The following is a 27097-nucleotide window of genomic DNA, read 5'->3' as shown; positions in this document are numbered from 1 at the left end:
GTCTCAGAAGGGAGGAGATCATGCTCTGATTCTGTATGTCACAGTACATGTTGGCCCTCATGGTTCCCTCAATTAACTGTAGCTCCCCAGTGTCAGCAGCACTCATGCAGCCCCAGACCATGACACTCCCACCACCATGCTTGACTGTAGGCAAGACACACTTGCCTTTGCACTTCTCACACACACGCTTGTCACCATCTGAACCAAATAAGTTACCCTCAGCTTCTTTCTCCTGTTAAACCGCTGCATGGTCTTATAGCTTAGGACATCTTTATGCAGAGCAACAATTTATTCAGATCCTCAGAGAGTTCTTTTCCATGAGGTCCCATGTTGAACCTCCAGTGACCAGTATGAGGGAGTGAGAGCGATAACACCAAATTTAACACACCTGCTCCCCATTCACACCTGAGACCTTATAACACTAATGAGTCACATGACACCGGGGAGGGAAAATGGCTAATTGGGCCCAATTTGGACATTTTCACTTAGGGGTGTACTGACTTTTGTTGCCAGCGGTTTAGACATTAATGGCTGTGTGTTGAGTTATTTTGAGGGGAAAGCAAATTTACACTGTTATACAAGCTGTACACTCACTACTTTACATTGTAGCAAAGTGTCATTTCTTCATTGTTGTCACATGAAAAGATAGAAGAAAATAGTCCTTTGGCTCATCAAGATAGCACACTTGGCAAATATGAAAGTGCTGGTGTTGTTATCCAGGTGTAGGTTCCAGGGATAGGGGAAGGAGACGCCCGGACCTGTCATGGGCTGTGCCGCGGTATCTGAGTAATTTGTCTGGCGTCCCGGTGGAAGGAAAGAAGGGGTGTGTCTTTCATGCTCTGATCTCATGCTTTCATCCCCTCCCTCTTTTATATTTGCCAAGTGTGCAATCTTGATGAGCCAAAGGACTAATCGCTGTGCCTCACCATTTTACACCATCTCCATTGGATCCAATGCCAGTCATCCATGGACTTGCTGAGACCTGTAGTCCTCCTCTACCATTCTCCTCCTGAGACATGCTCATACGCATACATGCAGTCCTTCATGTGAGTGGATATTGCTTTTTTTAAATAAATGATTTATTGATATATATGCAGAGGCACCCCTCTCCTTTTTATACATTAGAGATTAGAAGTCTGGCAGGATGTCAAGCATGGAAGGTGGATCAGAATGAAAGTATTTCTGCTGGAAACTTTGAATAGTATTTACTTCACAGTGTCTGTACCTACAGAGATGACTAGGAATTTATCTGAACAGACTGTAGACCTAAGAGGGTATGGACCACCTGACATACTGTTCAATATTGACAAATTATGAATGTGACTTTGTGAAAGAGACAAGGAAGGAATCCAGCAGCACAATGAGATATAAGTAGAAATGTTTACAGAAAAAATATTCGGAAATGCAAGTTTATCAGGAGATTGTATTCCACACATATGCTATATGGCCAAACATTTGTAGTCACCTGACCATCACACCTATATGGGCTGGTTGGGCATCTTATTTCAAAATTATGGTCATTAATATGGAGTTACCCCTCCCACCTTTGTGCCTATAACTGTCTCCACTTTTCACAAGTTCGTATTTGTGGGAATGTGTGCCAATTCAACCAAAACAACTGATGTTGGATGAGAAGACCTGTCTCATAATAAGGTTTAGGTCAGGACCGTGTTCATGACATTTGAGTTCCTCTACACCAAATATACCAATCCATGTCTATGGAGCTGGATGTGTGCTCAAGGGGCAGTCATGCTGGAACAGAAAAGGTTCAAAGAAAACAATTGCCTACATATACTGTAGAGGGGTAAATGTTCTTGGACCTCTTCTATTCTTAATCTACACCTCCTCCCAGGGTCAGTTGATATAGTTGATTGCCTCCCATGGCTTTCAATAACACTTCTATGCAGATAACACCCACATCTATCTCCCTTCCTTTAGCTCAATCCATCAGTTTCCTCACTTTTCACCAACTTACTAACAGAGATATCAGCCTCTATGTTACACCACTTCCTCAAACTCAATCTATCCAAAACTGAGCTCATAATATTTCCTCCCCCTCGTGCCTCTTCCCTTGATTTCTCTGTCAAAATCAACAGCTCAACTATCAACCCATCCCCCCATGCCTAGGTGTCCTAGGTGTAGTCCTGGAATCTGAACTCTCCTTTCGACCCCACATCTAATCACTGTCAATAGCTTTCCACCTCGCTGGTCATCTCTCACCTTGACTACTGCAACTCCCTCCTCATTGGCTTACCTTTATATAGGCTATCATCCCTTCAGTCCATCGTGAATGCTGCTGCCAGACTCATCCACCTTACAAACTGCTCAGTGTCTGCTACCCCTCTCTACCAATCCCTCCACTGGCTTCCACTCACCCAACAAATTAAATTCAAGATACTAACAATAACTTACAAAGCATTCACAACTCGGCCTCTAGCTACATCACTAACCTAGTAAAAAAAATAAACAACTAAATTATTCTCTTTGTTCCTTCAAAGACCTCCTGCTCTCTAGTTACCTTGTCGCCTCATCCCACACTCACCTCCAGGATTTCTCCAGAGCCTCTCCTATCCTCTGGAACTCTCTACCCCCAATCTATCCGATTATCTTGTACTCTGTCCACTTTCAGATGATCCCTGAAAACTAATCTCTACATAAAAACCTATTTGGTCCCTACTTAACAACTGTACAACGTATTTTCTCCATCAGCCCATCCCCCACAGTTATTACCTCTTGTATCTCTAGACCCATCCTCTTAGAGTGTAAGCTCTAATGAGCAGGGCCCTCTGATTCCTCCTGTATTGAATCATATTGTAATTGTACTGTCTGATCTTATGTTGTAAAGTGCTTCATAATCTGTTGGTGCTGTATAATTCCTGTATAATAATAATAATAATAATAATAATAATAATAGGGGGATGGTTGAAGTTGTTTCTGGTACTGTTACTGCTACTGGTACTGGTACTGCTACTGTATTGCACTTGTACTGGATAAAGTTTATACTGGATGGTGATCTTGAAGATTTCATTCCTCTAAAACATTGATCAGTGTGTGAGTGCAAAGTGGTATCAAGCTGCTAACTGCAGGTGTTGATTACATTGTGTGATGCTTTGATTGGTCACAGCATATTTTTGTGATTGGCACCATCCAATGGACAGTGCAGTCACAGTACTTTGCTTGTGCAAGCTAGGGGGAATGTAAGAGCAAGAAAAAAATGAAGCTGTGATATATTTTCCCATCCTGTAACATCCACCTTCCATTTACTTATGTACAATAGGCAGACAGAAGGTAGTTAATATGCACAAAAAATCATAATGATGATGATAAAGTCATGCATAATGATGATGATGATGATTTAACAATAATGCTGAATTTGTTTAATCTGGTGTACAGTATTATACATTGAATCAATGTGTTACATTTACAACATTCTTTTCCCCAGCATTGTTTTCTGTGTATTCAGTTCAGGCTTGAAAAGCAAAATGTAGAGTTTTGGAGAAAACATACACAATAATATTCCAGTACTGGAGGTCAGTATGGCGAATATCTCCACAGCCACCATGTATTTCCCTCTGGTGCTCAGATAGGCCGGGATCATGGCAATCCAGACACTGCAGAACACCAGCATGCTGAAGGTGATGTACTTGGCCTCATTAAAACTGTCCGGTAATGTCCTCACCATGAAAGCCAGAACAAAACTCACAGCTGCCAGAAACCCCATATAACCCAACATAAAGTAGAACCCGATAACTGAGCCTTCATTACACTGAATGAGGATCTTCCCAGGATAGGAGTCCATGTCATACTCCTGAAATGGTGGAGAGATGGACAACCAGAGAATGCAATTCATAACCTGAATGGATGAGCAGAATAACATGACTGTATTGGGAAGTTTGACTCCCACCCATTTTCTACAAGTGCTTCCAGGTCTGGTGGCTTTGAAAGCAATGAAGACCATGATGGTTTTGGCTAGGATAGAAGATGCTGAGATGGTGAAGGGAATTCCAAAAGTGACTTGTTGCAGCATACAGGTAATATCCACAGGACGGCCAAGGAACAGAAATACAGAAAGGAAGCTCAGTATGAGGGAGAGGAGCAGAATGAAGCTGAGGTTCCGGTTATTGGCTTTGACTATGGGAGTGCTCCGAAACCAAAAAAATAGTCCAAGTATAAAGAGAGATGCTGTAGCAAATATGACTGAAGTTATAGAAAAAAATAAAACTAGAATGTCCTCCTTGTATGATAAATACTCGATGACCTTGTCAATACAAATAGTTTTAGCTTTGTTGGGCCATTCATTTTCAGGACACTTCTTGCAGAGTTCACTGTCTGTAGAGTAAAAATAAGTGAAAATAACATTAAGCACTGTATACCGAGAATGCAACTATTTGACAGTTTTGGCCTCCTCAGTGATATGATTTTCCTGACCATTACTTTTAGATAAATGTTGTAGGCGTTCTCAGACAGACAGTAGGAGGAAGCTATAGAAAGTATAAAACAGCGCTGGAAGCCTATATTATACAATACACATTCTAGTGATTAGTGCCATATACATCAATGTGTTTGTGACATACAAATCAAAATACAACAAAATTATATATAACATGCACAAATATGTAAAGTGCTTGGTGCTTCTATAAAAGTGCAATGGTGCTCCAATACTTTGAAAAATGTGAGGTGACTCCCCCTGCGGTGACCCAACTTACCAAAAACAATAGACCCTCAGCTTTGCAGTCTGGGATCAAAAAATGCAGTGATCTATTGATCTGGGGGTATGTAGGATGGTTCCTCAACAAACTCTTCCAAGAGGGTGCTTTACGACACAAAGGATATGCCACACTCCATAGATGGGAAAATAGAGAAAAAACTCATAGTGAAATACTGCTTAATATAAATTATCAAGCTCATTACAAGCGCCACTTACAGGATATTTGGCAAAGACAGGCATCAGTAAAAAAAAATCTGAGCTGTATGGCATGCATTCCACTGAGGCGGAAATTGCGTCAATGGTTAGCATGAACCAGAAGTAGGTTGGCGCGTTTCACCCCTCCTCCAGGGCGTCATCAAAGGACATCACTTCCAGTTCCATTGCAATCTATTTATACCTGAGGGAAGATCACTCCTCCTTCTGGGGAGGACGAAGCGACCAATTACCATCAGTGTGAAAAAACACCAACTTCATCCTCTAATATCATTTCCTGTTGCCAAATATATATAAAAAAACTTTAATATAAACAGAAGCCAAAATGACAAAACTTGCTTATTTGGCTATAATAATACAATACATTTTTATTTTTATTTTATTTTCATTATTATTTTATTTTTATTATTATTTTTATTTGTATTTCTATTTTTTTTTATTTTCATTTGTATTTGTATTTTTATTATTTGTTCTTTGTACTTCTTATTTACATTTTTTCCAAATTGTTTATATTTAGGTAATTTTTAATCATGTTTTGGAAATCTTTTGCAAATGTCTATCGCATCATGAGATTTGTTGTATTATTATAGTCAAATAAGCAAGTTTTGTCATTTTGGCTTCTGTTCTATTAAAGTTTTTTTATATGTATTTGGCAACAGGGAATGATTTTAGGGGAAGAGGTTGGTGTTTTTTTACACTGATCGTAATTGGTCGCTTCTTCCTCGCCAGAGGGAGGAGTGATCTTCCCTTAGGTATAAATAGATTGCAATGGAACAGGAAGTGATGTCCTTTGATGACGCCCTGGAGAAGGGGCGAAACGCGTCTATGTACTTCCGGTTCATGCTAACCATTGACTTATTTTTATTTTCATTTTGATTTTGATTTAGTACTTCAGTGCAAGTTTTGAATAGATTTATAGTAGGAGGAAGCTGGTTCTCCTTGCTTGCTGCAAAGTGTAAAGTGGTTACAGAATCACTTTAAAGGACTTTTCATTTTCTAATCCAATATCAGAGTTTCTATTAAAAAAAATCAAGCTTACCAGAATGGTTTGATATTTCTCCTTCTGAACAATGAGCACAATTATAACAACATGGGTGATATCCTTCTCTTACAGATTTTCTGAACCCTGGAAGACATTCCTCGGAGCATCGACCTCTTGGGACCTAAGATAATATAGAACAATATGAACTATTCAAGAGCAAAACTACAGATATAATAGTGCAAGTAATCCAAGCTTCTGTTGTGTACAATGATATAGAATGCATATCTTGGTGGAAAAACATGGACCATTCCAGAAGGTAGCCCTTTATCAGTCTGGATACCACAGAATATTTCTTCTGAAACCAGAAGACAGAAATTTAAATCTAGGAGTACTAGCAGAATCCTCACATTAGAAAGGTTACAGCAACAAAACTATCAGTACAAGCATAAACTCTGCCTTAAAAGTTCAAAGAAAAAATCTCCTACAATACAAAGAGAAGAAAACAAATAGCCTCGTACCTCTAGTAACCACATACAATCCAGCACTAGAAGGGATGAGAGAGGTAATGAAATAGATGAAACCTATAATAACAGAGGACAGAACCCTGAAAGGAATATTCCAACAACCCCCAGTACTGAATTTCAGGCAACCACCAAACCTCATACATACATTAATCAGCAGAAGGCTTCATTCTGAGGACAGGGACTCAAAATAGGGAACAAAACCTTGCAACAACTAATGCTGCAAACTGTGCATCTACATAAATGTATTAAACATTGTCACACAAACAAAATGAACCTTCAGTATTACAGGATCATACAGCTTGGCCTCCAGTAATGGGATGTACTTCATTCAATGCAGCAAGTGCAAGCATGGATCATACATTGGTGAGACAGGACAGAAGTTTAAAAAACAGAATGAATGTTTATAGACACTGGAATGGAAATGTCCCCCACACTCTGCTTGAGTGCTTCCATCATATACCACTTCCTCCAGTCTGAAGATAGAAATCAGATATTATAGCCACATATTGCAACCAAGAACAAGGTAGGACTTGTTTGGCTGCAAAGCTAGAACACGTTTATTTGAGCAAACTAAAACATAATATATACCCCACAGTAGGACCTCCCCCTCCTGATCATATTACCCTAACAATACAAACTGTGCACAGCAACTTTAGAACAACATACATATAACATTACATTAATTAACCACCTGGATGACTCAGAGGTTTCATTCTAGGTCATACTTGCTGACTTCTACACTACTGAATACAGTGTACTGGACAATACACATTATTACAAGTATAAACACAACCTACAATGGTTGCTTAGAAGACAGACAAACGGTGAGTTAATTATCACAATGGTTGAAAGACCCTTAGGAAGCACACTAGACCTACTTGTATTAAACACATTGTAGCAGGCGACCCCCAGACAGGTGGCTTGCTGATGACATCAACATCTGCTATGAGTCCCATAGTGTGGAGTAGGGATGAGCTTCATGTTCGAGTTGAACCCATGTTCGACTCGAACATCGCATGTTTGTTCGTTCGCCGAATTACGAACTATACGGGCTGTTCACGCCAAATTCGAGTGGAGCTTCACGGCCCATAATTCACTACAGCATCGCAGTGCATTGCTGGCTGATGATTGGAAAAGCATGCACTATGACCCCCGTGCTTGGCCAATTACACCGCCATCTGAACATTGGCTTTGGCCAATTATGGCTCAGGGGGTTTAGTACATGCCCCACACTATATAAGGCCGCCTGCACGGCGGCCTTGTGTAGTGTGTTCCAGCATTCAGAGATAGAGAGAGAGAGAGAGACAGAAGGTGTAATTTGATTTAAGTTAGATAGAGTAGACAGGTCGAGTCAGTTAGCTGCAGTTACAGTGTATTGTGTATATATATTCATCCCATGTGTTTTATATATATATATATATATATACTATATTCAGTTTAGCTAGATCCTGTTCTTCTCTTCCTAATATACTGACAGGCAGGCAGGTGTTTTTACAGTATTTCCAGCTACAGTACTGTGCACCCTGCACAGTCTGACCTACAGTATAGCAACCTGCAGCCAGGTGCTTGTCTAGGCTCATTGATGTATTTCCAGCTACCGTACTGTGTACCCTGCACAGTCTGACCTACAGTATAGCAACCTGAAGCCAGGTGCTTGTGTAGGCTCATTGACATATTTCCAGCTACTGTACTGTGTACCCTGCACAGTTTGACCTACAGTATAGCAACCTGCAGCCAGGTGCTTGTGTAGGCCCATTGAAGTATTTCTAGCTACTTTACTGTGTACCCTGCACAGTCCGACCTACAGTATAGTAACCAGTAGGGATGAGCTTCGAGTTCGAGTCGAACTCATGTTCGACTCGAACATTAGCTGTTCGCAAGTTCGCCGAACACCGAACAATTTGGGGTGTTCGCGGCAAATTCGAATGCCGCAGAACACCCTTTAAAAGTCTATGGGAGAAATCAAAAGTGCTAATTTTAAAGGCTTATATGCAAGTTATTGTCATAAAAAGTGTTTGGGGACCCGGGTCCTGCCCCAGGGGACATGTATAAATGCAAAAAAAAGTTTTAAAAACGGACGTTTTTTCAGGAGCAGTGATTTTAATAATGCTTAAAGTCAAACAATAAAAGTGTAATATCCCTTTAAATTTCGTACCTGGGGGGTGTCTATAGTATGCCTGTAAAGGGGCGCATGTTTCCCGTGTTTAGAACAGTCTGACAGCAAAATGACATTTGGAAGGAAAAAACACATTTAAAACTACCCGCGGCTATTGCATTGCCGACAATACACATAGAAGTTCATTGATAAAAACGGCATGGGAATTCCCCCCAGGGAAACCCCGAACCAAAATTAAAAAAAAAAAAAATGACGTGGGGGGTCCCCCTAAATTCCATACCAGGCCCTTCAGGTCTGGTATGGATATTAAGGGGAACCCCGGCCAAAATTAAAAAAAAAAAATGACGTGGGGTTCCCCCTAAATTCCATACCAGACCCTTCAGGTCTGGTATGGATTTTAAGGGGAACCCCGCGCCAAAAAAAAAAAAAAAAAACGGCGTGGGGTTCCCCCAAAAATCCATACCAGACCCTTATCCGAGCACGCAACCTGGCAGGCCGCAGGAAAAGAGGGGGGGACGAGAGTGCGCCCCCCCCCTCCTGAACCGTACCAGGCCACATGCCCTCAACATTGGGAGGGTGCTTTGGGGTAGCCCCCCAAAACACCTTGTCCCCATGTTGATGAGGACAAGGGCCTCATCCCCACAACCGTGGCCGGTGGTTGTGGGGGTCTGCGGGCGGGGGGCTTATCGGAATCTGGAAGCCCCCTTTAACAAGGGGACCCCCAGATCCCGGCCCCCCCTGTGTGAAATGGTAAGGGGGTACTTACCCCTACCATTTCACTAAAAAACTGTCAAAATAGTTAAAAATGACAAGAGACAGTTTTTGACAATTCCTTTATTTAAATGCTTCTTCTATCTTCCTTCATCTTCTTCTTCTTCTGGTTCTTCTGGCTCTTCTGGTTCTTCCTCCGGCGTTCTCGTCCAGCATCTTCTAAGCGGCGTCTTCTATCTTCTTCTCCTCGGGCCGCTCCGCACCCATGGCATGAGGGGAGGCTCCCGCTCTTCTCTTCATCTTCTTCTTCATCCTCTTCTCTTCTTCATCTTCTTCATCTTCATCTTTTCTTCTTTTCTTCTGCGGGCCGCTCCGCATCCATGCATGGAGGGAGGCTCCCGCTGTGTGACGGCGTCTCCTCGTCTGACGGTTCTTAAATAACGGGGGGCGGGGCCACCCGGTGACCCCGCCCCCCTCTGACGCACGGGACATGACGGGACTTCCCTGTGGCATTCCCCGTGACGTCACAGGGAAGTCCCGTCAAGTCACCGTGCGTCAGAGGGGGGCGGGGTCACCGGGTGGCCCCGCCCCCCGTTATTTAAGAACCGTCAGACGAGGAGACGCCGTCACACAGCGGGAGCCTCCCTTCATGCATGGATGCGGAGCGGCCCGGAGAAGAAAAGAAGAGAAGATGAAGATGAAGAAGATGAAGAAGATGAAGAAGAGAAGAGGATGAAGAAGAAGATGAAGAGAAGAGCGGGAGCCTCCCCTCATGCCATGGGTGCGGAGCGGCCCGAGGAGAAGAAGATAGAAGACGCCGCGGAGAAGATGCTGGACGAGAACGCCGGAGGAAGAACCAAAAGAGTCAGAAGAACAAGAAGATGAAGGAAGATAGAAGAAGCATTTAAATAAAGGAATTGTCAAAAACTGTCTCTTGTCATTTTTAACTATTTTGACAGTTTTTTAGTGAAATGGTAGGGGTAAGTACCCCCTTACCATTTCACACAGGGGGGGGGCCGGGATCTGGGGGTCCCCTTGTTAAAGGGGGCTTCCAGATTCCGATAAGCCCCCCGCCCGCAGACCCCCACAACCACCGGCCACGGTTGTGGGGATGAGGCCCTTGTCCTCATCAACATGGGGACAAGGTGTTTTGGGGGGCTACCCCAAAGCACCCTGCCAATGTTGAGGGCATGTGGCCTGGTACGGTTCAGGAGGGGGGGGGCCGCACTCTCGTCCCCCCCTCTTTTCCTGCGGCCTGCCAGGTTGCGTGCTCGGATAAGGGTCTGGTATGGATTTTTGGGGGAACCCCACGCCGTTTTTTTTTTTTTTTTTGGCGCGGGGTTCCCCTTAAAATCCATACCAGACCTGAAGGGTCTGGTATGGAATTTAGGGGGAACCCCACGTCATTTTTTTTTAAATTTTGGCCGGGGTTCCCCTTAATATCCATACCAGACCTGAAGGGCCTGGTATGGAATTTAGGGGGACCCCCCCACGTCATTTTTTTTTTTTTTAATTTTGGTTCGGGGTTTCCCTGGGGGGAATTCCCATGCCGTTTTTATCAATGAACTTCTATGTGTATTGTCGGCAATGCAATAGCCGCGGGTAGTTTTAAATGTGTTTTTTCCTTCCAAATGTCATTTTGCTGTCAGACTGTTCTAAACACAGGAAACATGCGCCCCTTTACAGGCATACTATAGACACCCCCCAGGTACGAAATTTAAAGGGATATTACACTTTTATTGTTTGACTTTAAGCATTATTAAAATCACTGCTCCTGAAAAAACGGCCGTTTTTAAAACTTTTTTTTGCATTGATCCATGTCCCCTGGGGCAGGACCCAGGTCCCCAAACACTTTTTATGACAATAACTTGCATATAAGCCTTTAAAATTAGCACTTTTGATTATTCATGTTCGTGTCCCATAGACTTTAACGGTGTTCGCGTGTTCGAGCGAACTTTTTTCCTGTTCGCATGTTCTGGTGCGAACCGAACAGGGGGGTGTTCGGCTCATCCCTAGTAACCAGCAGCCAGGTGCTTGTGTAGGCTCATTGACATATTTCCAGCTACTGTATTGTGTACCCTGCACAGTCTGACCTACAATATAGCAACCTGCATCCTGGTGCTTGTGTAGGCTCCTTGAAGTATTTCCAGTTACCTTACTGTGTACCCTGCACAGTCTGACCTACAGTATAGCAACCTGCAGCCAGGTGCTTGTGTAGGCTCATTGACATATTTCCAGCTACTGTACTCTGTACCCTGCACAGTCTGACCTACAGTATAGCAAACTGCTGCAAGGTGCTTTTGTAGGCTCATTGAAGTATTTCCAGCTACTTTACTGTGTACCCTGCACAGTCTGACCTACAGTATAGCAACCTGCAGCCAGGTGCTTGTGTAGGCTCATTTAAGTATTTCCAGCTACTTTACTGTGTACCCTGCACAGTCTGACCTATAGTATAGCAACTTGCAGCCAGGTGCTTGTGTAGGCTCATTTAAGTATTTCCAGCTACTTTACTGTGTACCCTGCACAGTCTAACCTACAGTATAGCAACCTGCAGTCAGGTGCTTGTGTAGGCTCATTGACATATTTCCAGCTACCGTACTGTGTACCCTGCACAGTCTGACCTACAGTATAGCAACCTGCAGCCAGGTGTTTGTGCAGGCTCATTGACATATTTCCAGCTACCGTACTGTGTACCCTGCACAGTCTGACCTACAGTATAGCAACCTGCAGCCAGGTGCTTTTGTAGGCCCATTGAAGTATTTCCAGCTACTTTACTGTGTACCCTGCGCAGTCTGACCTACAGTATAGTAACCTGCAGCCAGGTGCTTGTGTAGGCTCATTGACATATTTCCAGCTACTGTATTGTGTACCCTGCACAGTCTGACCTACAATATAGCAACCTGCAGCCTGGTGCTTGTGTAGGCTCCTTGAAGTATTTCCAGTTACCTTACTGTGTACCCTGCACAGTCTGACCTACAGTAAAGCAACCTGCAGCCAGGTGCTTGTGTAGGCTCATTTACATATTTCCAGCTACTGTACTCTGTACCCTGCACAGTCTGACCTACAGTATAGCAAACTGCTGCAAGGTGCTTGTGTAGGCTTATGACATATTCCCAGCTACTATACTGTGTACCCTGCACAGTCTGACCTACTAGCAACCTGCAGTCAGGTGCTTGTGTAGGCTCATTGAAGTATTTCCAGCTACTTTACTGTGTACCCTGCACAGTCCGACCTACAGTATAGTAACCAGCAGCCAGGTGCTTGTGTAGGCTCATTGACATATTTCCAGCTACTGTATTGTGTACCCTGCACAGTCTGACCTACAATATAGCAACCTGCAGCCTGGTGCTTGTGTAGGCTCCTTGAAGTATTTCCAGTTACCTTACTGTGTACCCTGCACAGTCTGACCTCTAGTATAGCAACCTGCAGCCAGGTGCTTGTGTAGGCTCATTGACATATTTCCAGCTACTGTACTCTGTACCCTGCACAGTCTGACCTACAGTATAGCAAACTGCTGCAAGGTGCTTTTGTAGGCTCATTGAAGTATTTCCAGCTACTTTACTGTGTACCCTGCACAGTCTGACCTACAGTATAGCAACCTGCAGCCAGGTGCTTGTGTAGGCTCATTTAAGTATTTCCAGCTACTTTACTGTGTACCCTGCACAGTCTAACCTACAGTATAGCAACCTGCAGTCAGGTGCTTGTGTAGGCTCATTGACATATTTCCAGCTACCGTACTGTGTACCCTGCACAGTCTGACCTACAGTATAGCAACCTGCAGCCAGGTGCTTGTGCAGGCTCACTGACATATTTCCAGCTACTGTACTGTGTACCCTGCACAGTCTGACCTACAGTATAGCAACCTGCAGCCAGGTGCTTGTGTAGGCCCATTGAAGTATTTCCAGCTACTTTACTGTGTACCCTGCGCAGTCTGACCTACAGTATAGTAACCTGCAGCCAGGTGCTTGTGTAGGCTCATTGACATATTTCCAGCTACTGTATTGTGTACCCTGCACAGTCTGACCTACAATATAGCAACCTGCAGCCTGGTGCTTGTGTAGGCTCCTTGAAGTATTTCCAGTTACCTTACTGTGTACCCTGCACAGTCTGACCTACAGTAAAGCAACCTGCAGCCAGGTGCTTGTGTAGGCTCATTTACATATTTCCAGCTACTGTACTCTGTACCCTGCACAGTCTGACCTACAGTATAGCAAACTGCTGCAAGGTGCTTGTGTAGGCTTATGACATATTCCCAGCTACTGTACTGTGTACCCTGCACAGTCTGACCTACTAGCAACCTGCAGTCAGGTGCTTGTGTAGACTCATTGAAGTATTTCCAGCTACTTTACTGTGTACCCTGCACAGTCTAACCTACAGTATAGCAACCTGCAGTCAGGTGCTTGTGTAGGCTCATTGACATATTTCCAGCTACCGTACTGTGTACCCTACACAATCTGATCTACAGTATAGCAACCTGCAGCCAGGTGCTTGTGTAGGCTCATTGAAGTATTTCCAGCTACTTTACTGTGTACCCCACACAGTCTGACCTACAGTATAACTACCTGCAGCCAGGTGCTTGTGTAGGCTTATTGACATATTTCCAGCTACTGTACTGTGTACCCTGCACAGTTTGACCTACAGTATTGCAACCTGCAGCCAGGTGCTTGTGTAGGCTCATTGAAGTATTTCCAGCTACTTTACTGTGTACCCTGCACAGTATGACCTACAGTATAGCAACCTGCAGGAAGGTGCTTGTGTAGGCTTATTGACGTATTTCCAGCTACTGTACTGTGTACCCTGCACAGTCTGACCTACAGTATAGCAACCTGCAACCAGGTGCTTGTGTAGGCTCATTAAAGTATTTCCAGCTACAGTACTGTGCACCCTGCACAGTCTGAACTACAGTATAGCAACCTGCAGCCAGGTGCTTGTGTAGGCTCATTGATGTATTTCCAGCTACCTTACTGTGTACCCTGCACAGTCTGACCTACAGTATAGCAACCTGCAGCCAGGTGCTTGTGTAGGCTCATTGATGTATTTCCAGCTACTGTACTGTGTACCCTGCACAGCTTGACCTACAGTATAGTAACCTGCAGCCAGGTGCTTGTGTAGGCTCATTGACATATTTCCAGCTACTGTATTGTGTACCCTGCACAGTCTGACCTAAAGTATAGCAACCTGCAGCCTGGTGCTTGTGTAGGCTCATTGAAGTATTTATAGTTACCTTACTGTGTACCCTGCACAGTCTGACCTACAGTATAGCAACCTGCAGCCAGGTGCTTGTGTAGGCTTATTGACATATTTCCAGCTACTGTACTCTGTACCCTGCACAGTCTGATCTACAGTATAGCAACCTGCTGCCAGGTGCTTGTGTAGGCTCATTGAAGTATTTCCAGCTACTTTACTGTGTACCCTGCACAGCCTGACCTACAGTATAGCAACCTGCAGCCAGGTGCTTGTGTAGGCTCATTGCAGTATTTACAGCTACTTTACTGTGTACCCTGCACAGTCTGACCTACAGTATAGCAATATATGAAAAAAATGCGCCGCGCCTAGGGGTGTAACTGAATAACTGTAAATCTAAGTACAAATCATAGATAATAAAGCGTGCAAATCAAATAGAGCCTAAAGCTCTGATCACTTACTAAGATCACCTGCTGTGTGAATCCTAAAGCTCTGATCACTTACTAAGATCACCTGCTGTGTGAATCCTATGACCAAACACACTAAAAAATATCTAGTGCAATAAATCACAAAGTGCAATGTGCATAGAAAAACGTAATAAGATAAATATACAATCCACAGTGATTAAAATATAATCATTCCTAATAAGGTGTATATGCTAAAAAATGTTACACACGTAGATCCACTGTGATTAAAATGAAAAAGAAAAAAAATTAAATAAAACAATATATATATTCGTAAAACACAAACAGAGTAAATCAATCACATGCGTGGGCGAATTGAAACTATAATCGCCCTAATAAAGGTGTTCAAATCACATCCGTGAAAAAATCTTCCAATCCAGTAACATAAAGTGACCAAGTTCAAATAAAAGTCAGTGTAATGGTGATGGTTCAAAGAAAAAGTTCCGGTTTTCAATCAAACGTGCCCAAAGAAAAACATGCTGTGAAGTGCCTTGGTGACCCCCAATGTGATTGCGCTCACCTTGGAGCATGTGACACAGGTTTTAATTGTGTCAATACACGCTTTTGGAGCCACCCCTGGGCTCAGTATTAGGTACAGCTGATTCCCACACTGGATTCTTTATGGCTCCACTCACATCAGACCATATAAAAGAAAAAGGCTAATATAGTATAATACCGTAGGATACTTTTATTAAAATCACATCCAATCCCCACATGGGGTACTCACATTTATAAGGTGCTCATGTGCACCAAACATAACATAGGAAAAAACGGCTGTGCGGCGTGCTGCGGGGTGTGAGAGCTCCACAACCCAGCTCTGTGCTGATCACTCCATCCTGGCCCCTCCCCTACGCGTCTTCGACACAGGGAGTCACGTGTCTTCATCAGGGGGATATGATTGGACGGTCGCTCTACAGTTTAAATACCCTAACGGCGGCCATTTTGCGTAAGACCGCGGACATTAATATGCTGGGCTCCACTCCTCCTAGTGAATTTAAAGCCATTAACAGCGGCCATTTTGCGTGGGACCGCAGACATATATACAATGGGCTCCGCTTTGAATACTCACAGCACAAAAATAATGCATCTATACGAACTCCAAATATAACTATATCCTGTAATAAAAATATCCTGTAATAAAAATACCCAGGACGGAGCTAGGAAGGGATTGGAAACTCACACCGCTCAGCATACCCTCAAACTAAGTAAATACTAGTAAACATGGAAATGACTGTAATGATGATTAATAAATAATATGCAGGCATAGTGCAGACATGGTGATTAAATGTATAAATGTATAACCTACCCTTTAGATAAACTCCATAAGAATATATGCTGGGAAACAACTACCCGTATCATCACAATAAAAAATCTTTAATAAAATAAAATAAAACTGGGTTTTAGGGCAAACTAAAAAAAAAAAAATTAAAAAAATTGGGTTTTATGGCAAGCGGATAAACGCCCTTTAATCGCATGATCTGCGAGTTGAATGTCATAATCGCATGGTGTATGAATATAGATCAACATTAAAAACTAATTTTAAAACCTAGGTCAGGTTTATACATGCCCCACAATCGCACAACATGCGACTAAATAATATTTAATCGCATGGTGTGAAATATAATATAAAACATCAATAATTAATTAAAAACAAACGAAAAGGAGCTGATTTGATTAAGTCTAAGGTCAAGTTCGTGTGTGATCTATATTCATACACCATGCGATTATGACATTCAACTCGCAGATCATGCGATTAAAGGGCGTTTATCCGCTTGCCATAAAACCCAATTTTTTTAATTTTTTTTTTTTTTTTAGTTTGCCCTAAAACCCAATTTTATTTTATTTTATTAAAGATTTTTTATTGTGATGATACGGGTAGTTGTTTCTCAGCATATATTCTTATGGAGTTTATCTAAAGGGTAGGTTATACATTTATACATTTAATCACCATGTCTGCACTATGCCTGCATATTATTTATTAATCATCATTACAGTCATTTCCATGTTTACTAGTATTTACTTAGTTTGAGGGTATGCTGAGCGGTGTGAGTTTCCAATCCCTTCATAGCTCCGTCCTGGGTATTTTTATTACAGGATATTTTTATTACAGGATATAGTTATATTTGGAGTTCGTATAGATGCATTATTTTTGTGCTGTGAGTATTCAAAGCGGAGCCCATTGTATATATGTCTGTGGTCCCACGCAAAATGGCCACTGTTAATGGCTTTAAATTCACTAGGAGGAGTGGAGCCCAGCATATTAATGTCCGCGGTCTTACGCAAAATGGCCGCCGTTAGGGTATTTAAACTGTAGAGCGCCCGTCCAATCATATCCCCCTGATGAAGACACGTGACTCCCTGTGTCGAAGACGCATAGGGGAGGGGCCAGGACGGAGTGATCAGCACAGAGCTGGGTTGTGGAGCTCTCACACCCTGCAGCACGCCGCACAGCCGTTTTTTCCTATGTTATGTTTGGTGCACATGAGCACCTTATAAATGTGAGTACCCCATGTGGGGATTGGATGTGATTTTAATAAAAGTATCCTACGGTATTATACTATATTAGCCTTTTTCTTTTATATGGTCTGATGTGAGTGGAGCCATAAAGAATCCAGTGTGGGAATCAGCTGTACCTAATACTGAGCCCAGGGGTGGCTCCAAAAGCGTGTATTGACACAATTAAAACCTGTGTCACATGCTCCAAGGTGAGCGCAATCACATTGGGGGTAACCAAGGCACTTCACAGCATGTTTTTCTTTGGGCACGTTTGATTCAAAACCGGAACTTTTTCTTTGAACCATCACCATTACACTGACTTTTATTTGAACTTGGTCACTTTATGTTACTGGATTGGAAGATTTTTTCACGGATGTGATTTGAACACCTTTATTAGGGCGATTATAGTTTCAATTTGCCCACGCATGTGATTGATTTACTCTGTTTGTGTTTTACGAATATATATATATTGTTTTATTTAATTTTTTTTCTTTTTCATTTTAATCACAGTGGATCTACATATGTGTAACATTTTTTAGCATATACACCTTATTAGGAATGATTATATTTTAATCACTGTGGATTGTATATTTATCTTATTACGTTTTTCTATGCACATTGCACTTTGTGATTTATTGCACTAGATATTTTTTAGTGTGTTTGGTCATAGGATTCACACAGCAGGTGATCTTAGTAAGTGATCAGAGCTTTAGGATTCACACAGCAGGTGATCTTAGTAAGTGATCAGAGCTTTAGGCTCTATTTGATTTGCACGCTTTATTATCTATGATTTGTACTTAGATTTACAGTTGTTCAGTTACACCCCTAGGCACGGCGCATTTTTTTCATATATCATTTATCGCACGGTCATGAATACGTGATCTGCGCCTGCAGCCGGGTAGCTGTTTGGTTGAATTTCCATTAAGGCACTGGATAATTGTGGCTCGCAAGATTTTTTTCCATAATTCTACAGTATAGCAACCTGCAGTCAGGTGCTTGTGTAGGCTCATTGACATATTTCCAACTACTGTACTGTGTCCCCTGCACAGCCTGACCTACAGTATAGCAACCTGCAGCCAGGTGCTTGTGTAGGCTCATTGAAGTATTTCCAGCTACTTTACTGTGTACCCTGCACAGTCTGACCTACAGTATAGCAACCTGCAGACAGGTGCTTTTGTAGGCTCATTGCCATATTTCCAGCTACCGTACTGTGTACCCTGCACAGTTTGACCTACAGTATAGCAACCTGCAGCCAGGTGCTTGTGTAGGCTCATTGAAGTATTTCCAGCTACTTTACTGTGTACCCCACACAGTCTGACCTACAGTATAGCAACCTGCAGCCAGGTGCTTGTGTAGGCTCATTGACATATTTCCAGCTACTGTACTGTGTACCCTGCACAGTCTGACCTACTAGCAACCTGCAGCCAGGTGCTTGTGTAGGCTCATTGAAGTATTTCCAGCTACTTAACTGTGTACCCTGTACAGTCTGACCTACAGTATAACTACCTGCAGCCAGGTGCTTGTGCAGGCTTATTGAAGTATTTCCAGCTACTTTACTGTGTACCCTGCACAGTCTGACCTACAGTATAGCAACCTGCAGACAGGTGCTTTTGTAGGCTCATTGCCATATTTCCAGCTACCGTACTGTGTACCCTGCACAGTTTGACCTACAGTATAGCAACCTGCAGCCAGGTGCTTGTGTAGGCTCATTGAAGTATTTCCAGCTACTTTACTGTGTACCCCACACAGTCTGACCTACAGTATAGCAACCTGCAGCCAGGTGCTTGTGTAGGCTCATTGACATATTTCCAGCTACTGTACTGTGTACCCTGCACAGTCTGACCTACTAGCAACCTGCAGCCAGGTGCTTGTGTAGGCTCATTGAAGTATTTCCAGCTACTTAACTGTGTACCCTGCACAGTCTGACCTACAGTATAACTACCTGCAGCCAGGTGCTTGTGCAGGCTTATTGAAGTATTTCCAGCTACTTTACTGTGTACCCTGCACAGTCTGACCTACAGTATAGCAACCTGCAGCCAGGTGCTTGTGTAGGCTCATTGAAGTATTTCCAGCTACCTTACTGTGTACCCTGCACAGTCTGACCTAAAATATAGCAACCTGCAGCCAGGTGCTTGTGTAGGCTCATTGACGTATTTCCAGCTACTGTACTGTGTACCCTGCACAGTTTGACCTACAGTATAGCAACCTGCAGCCAGGTGCTTGTGTAGGCTCACTAAAGTATTTCCAGCTACTTTACTTTGTACCCTGCACAGTCTGACCTACAGTATAGCAACCTGCAGGAAGGTGCTTGTGTAGGCTTATTGACGTATTTCCAGCTACTGTACTGTGTACCCTGCACAGTTTGACCTACAGTATTGCAACCTGCAGCCAGGTGCTTGTGTAGGCTCATTGAAGTATTTCCAGCTACTGTACTGTGTACCCTGCACAGTCTGACCTACAGTATAGCAACCTGCAGCCAGGTGCTTGTGTAGGCTCATTAAAGTATTTCCAGCTACTTTACTGTGTACCCTGCACAGTCTGACCTACAGTATAGCAACCTGCAGCCAGGTGCTTGTGTAGGCTCATTGACATATTTCCAGCTACTGTACTGTGTACCCTGCACAGTCTGACCTACAGTATAGCAACCTGCAGCCAGGTGCTTGTGTAGGCTCATTAAAGAATTTCCAGTTACTTTGCTGTGTACCCTGCACAGTTTGACCTACAGTATAGCAACCTGCAGCCAGGTGCTTGTGTAGGCTCATTGAAGTGTTTGCAGCTACTTTACTCTGTACCCTGCAGAGTCTGACCTACAGTATAGCAATCTGCAGCCAGGTGCTTGTGTAGGCTCATTGAAGTATTTCCAGCTACTTTACTGTGTACCCTGCAAAGTCTGACCTACAGTATAGCAACCTGCAGCCAGGTACTTGTGTAGGCTCATTGAAGTATTTCAAAATACTGTACTGTGTACCCCACACAGTCTCACCTACAGTATAGCTACCTGTAGCCAGGTGCTTGTGTAGGCTCTTTGAAGTATTTCTAGTTACTGTACTGTGTGCTGTGCACAGTCTCACCTACAGTATAGCTACCTGAAGACAAGTGCAGGGGTTATCATGCTAATACTACTACAGGCATACAGGCAGGCAGTTTATTCTGCTAGCTGCAGTATAATCGGTATATATATATTTATATATTTATATATATATATATATATATATATATATATATATATATATATATATATATATATATATATCTCCCAGTTTTGTGCAGCTTGCTGCAGGCCCATAGTAAGTCTGGAAGGCCAACAAGGAGAGACAGACAGTCACAAGCCAAAAAAGAGGGCAAGCAGGCTCTGTGTCTAGACGCAACAATGCTGGTCGTGGGGACGGTGCATTCTCATCAGCACGTGGCCGTGGGACACGCTTGGTCTTTTTGCTCGGCAGCTGGCCGTGTTGAGCCGCAACATGCGGAAGACTTGGTTGAGTGGATGACCAAGCTGTCCTCATCCTCCTCATCCTCTCTCACCTAGGCTCACTGTATTTTGTCTGGCAAAGCAGCTTCCAACACGGCCTTATCCCTCGGCTCAATGGCATCAGTGACTCCTTCCCTAGCCCCACCATGTCCTCCTGAGGAGTCCCTCGAACTGTTTGAACACAGTGTTGGGTACATGCTCTAGGAGGATGCCCAGCGTTTGGAAGGCTCTGATGATGATACTGAGCTAGATGAAGGCAATAACGTGAGCACGGACAGAGGGGGTGCCCAAGAAGGACAGCAATCTGGCAGTTATGTTCCCCTTGCTGCAGCATACTGCCAGGTTTGCGCCAGTGATGAGGAGGGAGGGGATGATGAGGTCACTGACTCAACATGGGTGCCTGATAGGAGAGAGGAGGAGAAGGAGGAGGCACATCAGCAATGAGGCAGGATGCGCTCCAGGGGCAAGCCTAACGGCAGCACACTGACTGCATCACACCTCAGAACTATGCATATGCAGGGCGCTGCTGTCTCTGCACATTATTCCAAAAGTTCTTTGGTGTGGGCCTTTTTTGAGATGAGTGCATCAGATCGCACTGCTGCTATTTGCAACATATGTCTCAAACGTATCTCGCGTGGCCAAAACATCTCCCGCTTGGGCACCACATGCTTGATCAGACATATATTGACCTGCCATGCAGTTTGTTGGCAAGTGTACACAAAAGACCCACACCAAAGAACAAAGCGGACCTCTCCTTGCTCCTCATCAGCTGGGATCTCCAACCCCACTATACCTTCAGTCCTCTCTGAGACCTGCACTGAGAGGAATGAAGGTGTAGAATTAGGTGTTCCACAGCCAAATACTTGTGGGCAATCTGCTATCGGTACACCAACGTCAGATTGTACCAGGCAAATTTCCCTGCCCCAGCTGCTGCACCGCCGAAAGAAGTGCACTCCTAGCCATCCACATGCCCAGCGGTTGAATGCTAGCTTGGCAAAATTTCTAGCACTTCAACTGCTACCTTTTCATTTGGTAGACTCTGCTCCTTCAGTGAGTTTGTGGAATGTGCGGTTCCTCAGTGGCTGGTTCCCAAACGCCATTTTTTCTAATGGAAGGCGATTCCGGCTCTCTACCAGCATGTGGAAGGCAATGTCTTGGCCTCGCTGGACAGGGCAGTCAGCGGTAAGGTGCATATTACCGCTGACTCATGGTCCAATAGGCATGGACAGGGACGTTACCTAAGTTTCACGGCGCATTGGGTGACTCTGCTGGCAGCTGGGAAGGATGCAGGACAAGGTGCAGTAGTGTTGGAGGTTGTTCCACCACCACGCCACCAAAATACCACTACTAATGATTGTGACACACCTCTCTCCACCCCCTCCTCTTCTTCTTCCTCCATGGCCTCTTCCTGTGCTTTGTCCTCAGAACCAGCAGTGCTCCATAGGCGTTCAAGGGGCTACGCAAGTACGCAGGCCAAAAGATGCCATGCGGTGCTTGAGCTGGTGTGCTTGGGGCACAGGAGCCACACTGGGGCAGAGGTTCTGTCAGCTCTGCAGGTGCAGGTTCAGAGGTGGTTGATGCCATTCCAACTTAAGGCAGGAATGGTGGTTTGCGACAATGGCACTGACCTCCTCTCCGCTCTCCGACAGGGACAAATGACCCATGTGCCCTGTTTGGCTCACATTCTTACTCCTTAACTTGGTGGTGCAGCGGTTCTTGGGCAGGTACCCGGGCTTACAGGAAGTCCTGAGGCAGGCCAGGAAAGTCTGTGTGCATTTCCGCTGGTCATATAATGCTAGTGCTCAGCTGGCAGACCTCCAAAAGGAATTTAACCTGCCCAAGAACTGCCTAATCTGTGACATGCCCACCAGGTGGAATTCAACATTGACCATGCTGCAGCAGCTGCACACGCAGCAGAGGTCCATCAATGGGTACCTGTGTGACTATGGCACCAGGACAGGGTCAGGGGAGCTTGTTTTTTTCCCCCCGCCAGTGGTTCATGATCAGGGATGCATGCACTGTGCTGTCACCATTTTAAGGAGGCCACGAGGATGGTGAGCAGTGACAGTGCATACATCAGTGACACTGTCCCCCTTGTCCACCTGTTGGAGCACACGCTGTGTGGAATAATAGACAGGGCAGAACAGAGTCAGGAAGAGGAGGACTTCCTTACCTCCCAAGGCCACCTTTATCCAGACAGTTTCCTGCGTGCCCATCGATCACACAGGAAGAGGATGAGGAGGAGGAAGAGGAGGATTGTGTCAGCATGGAGGTGGAGCCTGGCACTCAGCATCAGTAGCAGTCTTTAAGGGATCATTTACAGTCCCAAGAAACCCATGGACTTGTACGTGGCTGGGAGGAGGTGGCTGCGGACCATGTCGTCCTTAGTGACCCAGAGGACTCCGGACCGAATGCCTCAGAAAACCTACGCTGCATGGCCTCCCTGATCCTGCAAAGCCTGCGGAAGGATCCTCATATTCGTGGTATCAAGGAGAGGGATCAATACTGGCTGGCAACCCTCCTTGATCCACGTTACAAGGGTAAGGTTGCAGACCTTATCTTGCCGTCACAGAGGGAGCAGAGGGTGAAACATCTTCGGGAGGCCTTTCAGAAAGGTCTGTGCAACGCGGTGGAGAAGGTGGCCGTCTGACCGATTATTATTTAGTCCGCAGCCCCAAGGTATGATCGGTTCCAGCAACCATTGCCAGCATCTGTTTTACATGGTGCAGGAATACCTAGGGGCAAGATCTGACTTGGACACCTTTCCCACTGAAAATCCTCTGGGTTACTGGGTCTTGAGGATGGATCACTGGCCAGAGCTTGCACAGTATGCAATTGATCTACTGGCCTGTCCTGCATCCAGTGTTCTTTTGGAACGCACATTCAGTGCTACTGGAGGCTTTGCAACTGATCACAGGGTGCGTCTGTCCACCGACTCGGTCGATCGACTGACCTTCATAAAAATGAATCAGTCTTGGATCACCACCAGCTACCAAGCACCCGATGCTGATGTAACCGAATAATATAATAATAATGTCAGATCCCTTCAAAGACTGCCTATGCTGATGCTGAGTGACTATCCTGTTATGCTGAGTAATTATCCTCTTCCTCCTCAATGATCATGCTGATAGCTTGTAGGAACATTTTTGGTTCTGGGCGCCGCCACCTGTGCCTAAGGCCCAATTTTTCAGCCCCACAGGGGCATGTAATTACAATTTTTGATGCAATTCTTTGCAGCAGGGCTAGTTCCTGCGCTCCAACTAGAGTATCTGTGAGGGGTTGCAGTGTTGTGGCACCAGCACCAGTGCCTAAGGCCCAATTTTTCAGCCCGTTTAACAGGGGTGTGTAATTACAATTTTTAATGCAATTCTTTGCAGTAGGGCTAGTTCCTGCGCTCCAACTAGAGTATCTGTGAGGGGTTGCAGTGTTGTGGCACCAGAACCAGTGACTAAGGTCCAATTTTTCAGCGTAGGGGGTTCCCCTTACAATCCATACCAGACCTAAGGGCCTGGTATGCCCCTGGGGGGGAACCCACGCTGTTTTTTTCATTTAAAATTTGGCGCGGTGTTCCCCCTCCGGATTCATACCAGACAGCTGTTAGCACTGTCTGTCGCTCATCACGAAAGGAAAAAAAAGTTTTCTTTTCCCGATGAGTGAGCCAGCGCGACATGCACAGTACCCTGTTGCCGAGAACCAGCGCGATCCTATCGCGCTGGAAACACAATCTCGCGGTCAGGTACTGTAATTACAATTCTTGATCAATATTTCACAGCAGGGTCCTGTGAGGGCTTACAGTGTTGTGGCAACACCAACTCCTAAGGCCCAAATTTCTGCAAAGCAGGACCCTACTTTCAAACATCCAACTTATAAATGACTCCTACTTGCAAACGGAAGGAGACAACAGGAAGTGAGATGAGATCTACCCCTAGAAAGGGAAATTCTCTCCTGTAAGAGTTAATATGGGAAAAATGTTTCTCCTTTTCACTGATGCTTTATCACCAATCCTTGTTTCACTAAAAACCCTAAATTTTCAAAAAACATTTGTCATTGGGACAAAACGTGAGGTGAAATCTTCTGAAGAGGAGCACAGACAGCAAAACAAATGTCACAGGGGTGATAACCCTTCCCTATGTTTTCCCTATGTTTTCCAAAAAGCTTAAAATAGATTTTTTGGCTGGAGCTACACTTTAAAAATGTACCAGTTCAAATTTACAAACAGATTCTACTTAACAAACCTACAGTCCCTGTCTTGTTTGCAGCGCCTGTATACTGCTGTTCCTTTTTTAAATTTGGGTGCGGGGTTCCCCTTAATATCCATACAAGACCCAAAGGGCCTAGTAATGGTCTTTGGTACCCATGCCGTTTGTCTCACTGATTTTCATCCATATTGCCAGGACCCGACATTACATTAAAGCCGCAAGCAGTTTTGAATGACTTTTATTCCTTTAAAAATGTAATTTTGTTCTAAGCACGGGAAACATGCGCCACTTTACAGGCATACTATAGACACCCCCCCATTTACAATATTTAAAGGAATATTTCACTTTTTTTTCACTTTAAGCATCATTAAAATCGCTGCTCCTGAAAAAACAGCCGTTTTTAACTTTTTTTTGCATTGATACATGTCCCCTGGGGCGGGACTCGGGTCCCCAAACCCTTTTTAGGACAATACCATGCAAATTAGCCTTTAAAATTAGCACTTTTGATTTTGTACGTTCGAGTCCCATAGACTTCAATGGGGTTCTAACGTTCGTGCAAATTTTCGGTCTGTTCGCAGGTTCTGGTGCGAACCGAACCGGCGGGTGTTCGGCTCATCCCTAGTGTGGAGCAGTCCTTGCTGGAAATGTGTGATCTAGGCCCTTAACATGGACCTAGGGTTTAGAGTCCCAGAGTCTGTGTGTTTTGGGGAGACATGGACTTGAATCCAAAATAACAAGACCACTAACTGGATCCCCCAGGCATACACCTTCCAAAAAATAGTGTTATATTAAATGCCAGGGCCTCAAAGTCAGTGGGTAAGAGGCTTGCTCCCAGTCCTCTCTCAATGCCCCTGTCCTGGCTAGGTCTGTCACAGATACAATAAAAGAACATAAAGAAGAGAATTACTGTGCAGTTGTGGAACATCATTTCCCACAACCAGACCATTCTATGGAAGACCTGGAAGTTTTGGTTTCTAAAGGGACTTTTTAAAAAATACTCAGGAAACGAAAACCTTTAAACTGTGAATAATAATTACATATGAGGAAAAGGTAATGGCCTCAATGGGGAGCACAGTATTTTATTCACTACCACACAGTTTTTTATTTCAATAGTTTTTATTGAGTTTTTATAGAGAAGGGTACAAACAGATAACAATGATAACACTCTGTACAGTACATCTTTTGTGAAAAGATCCCACATAGTATACTATGCCAAATAAAGTAACATAAACTTGAACTGTGGAGGTAACAACAATACTTATCTTACAGTTGAAGTACTGCCACCTATCCCGGGCACCACATCTGGGAACAAACTGTCCAGGTTAGAGTGGAAGCACAGTCAACTATGATCAGTGTCACATCGATATTGAAGTTACATAGTTACATAGTTACATAGTAGGTGAGGTTGAAAAAAGACACAAGTCCATCAAGTCCAACCTATGTGTGTGATTATGTGTCAGTATTACATTATATATCCCTGTATGTTGCGGTCATTCAGGTGATTATCTAATAGTTTCTTGAAGCTATCAATGCTCCCCGCTGAGACCACCGCCTGTGGAAGGGAATTCCACATCCTTGCCGCTCTTACAGTAAAGAACCCTCTACGTAGTTTAAGGTTAAACCTCTTTTCTTCTAATTGTAATGAGTGGCCATGAGTCTTATTAAACTCTCTTCTGAGAAAAAGTTTTATCCCTATTTTGGGGTCACCAGTACAGTATTTGAAAATTGAAATCATATCCCCTCTCCAACGTCTCTTCTCCAGAGAGAATAAGTTCAGTGCTTGCAACCTTTCCTCATAACTAAGATCCTCCAGACCCTTTATTAGCTTTGTTGCCCTTCTTTGTACTCGCTCCATTTCCAGTACATCCTTCCTGAGGACTGGTGCCCAGAACTGGACAGCATACCTTTTAATGCATGCCAATATTCTGTTTGCTTTATTAAACTAGTAAACTAGTATTAAACTAGTAGAAGTAACTTGAGGTGGCACAGGATCAAGACTGGAAACAGGGTAGTTAGATACATCGGTTG

Source organism: Aquarana catesbeiana, linkage group LG01, assembly GCF_042186555.1.
Source record: "Aquarana catesbeiana isolate 2022-GZ linkage group LG01, ASM4218655v1, whole genome shotgun sequence".
NCBI lineage: Eukaryota > Metazoa > Chordata > Amphibia > Anura > Ranidae > Aquarana > Aquarana catesbeiana.
This window is presented reverse-complemented; position numbering follows the sequence as displayed.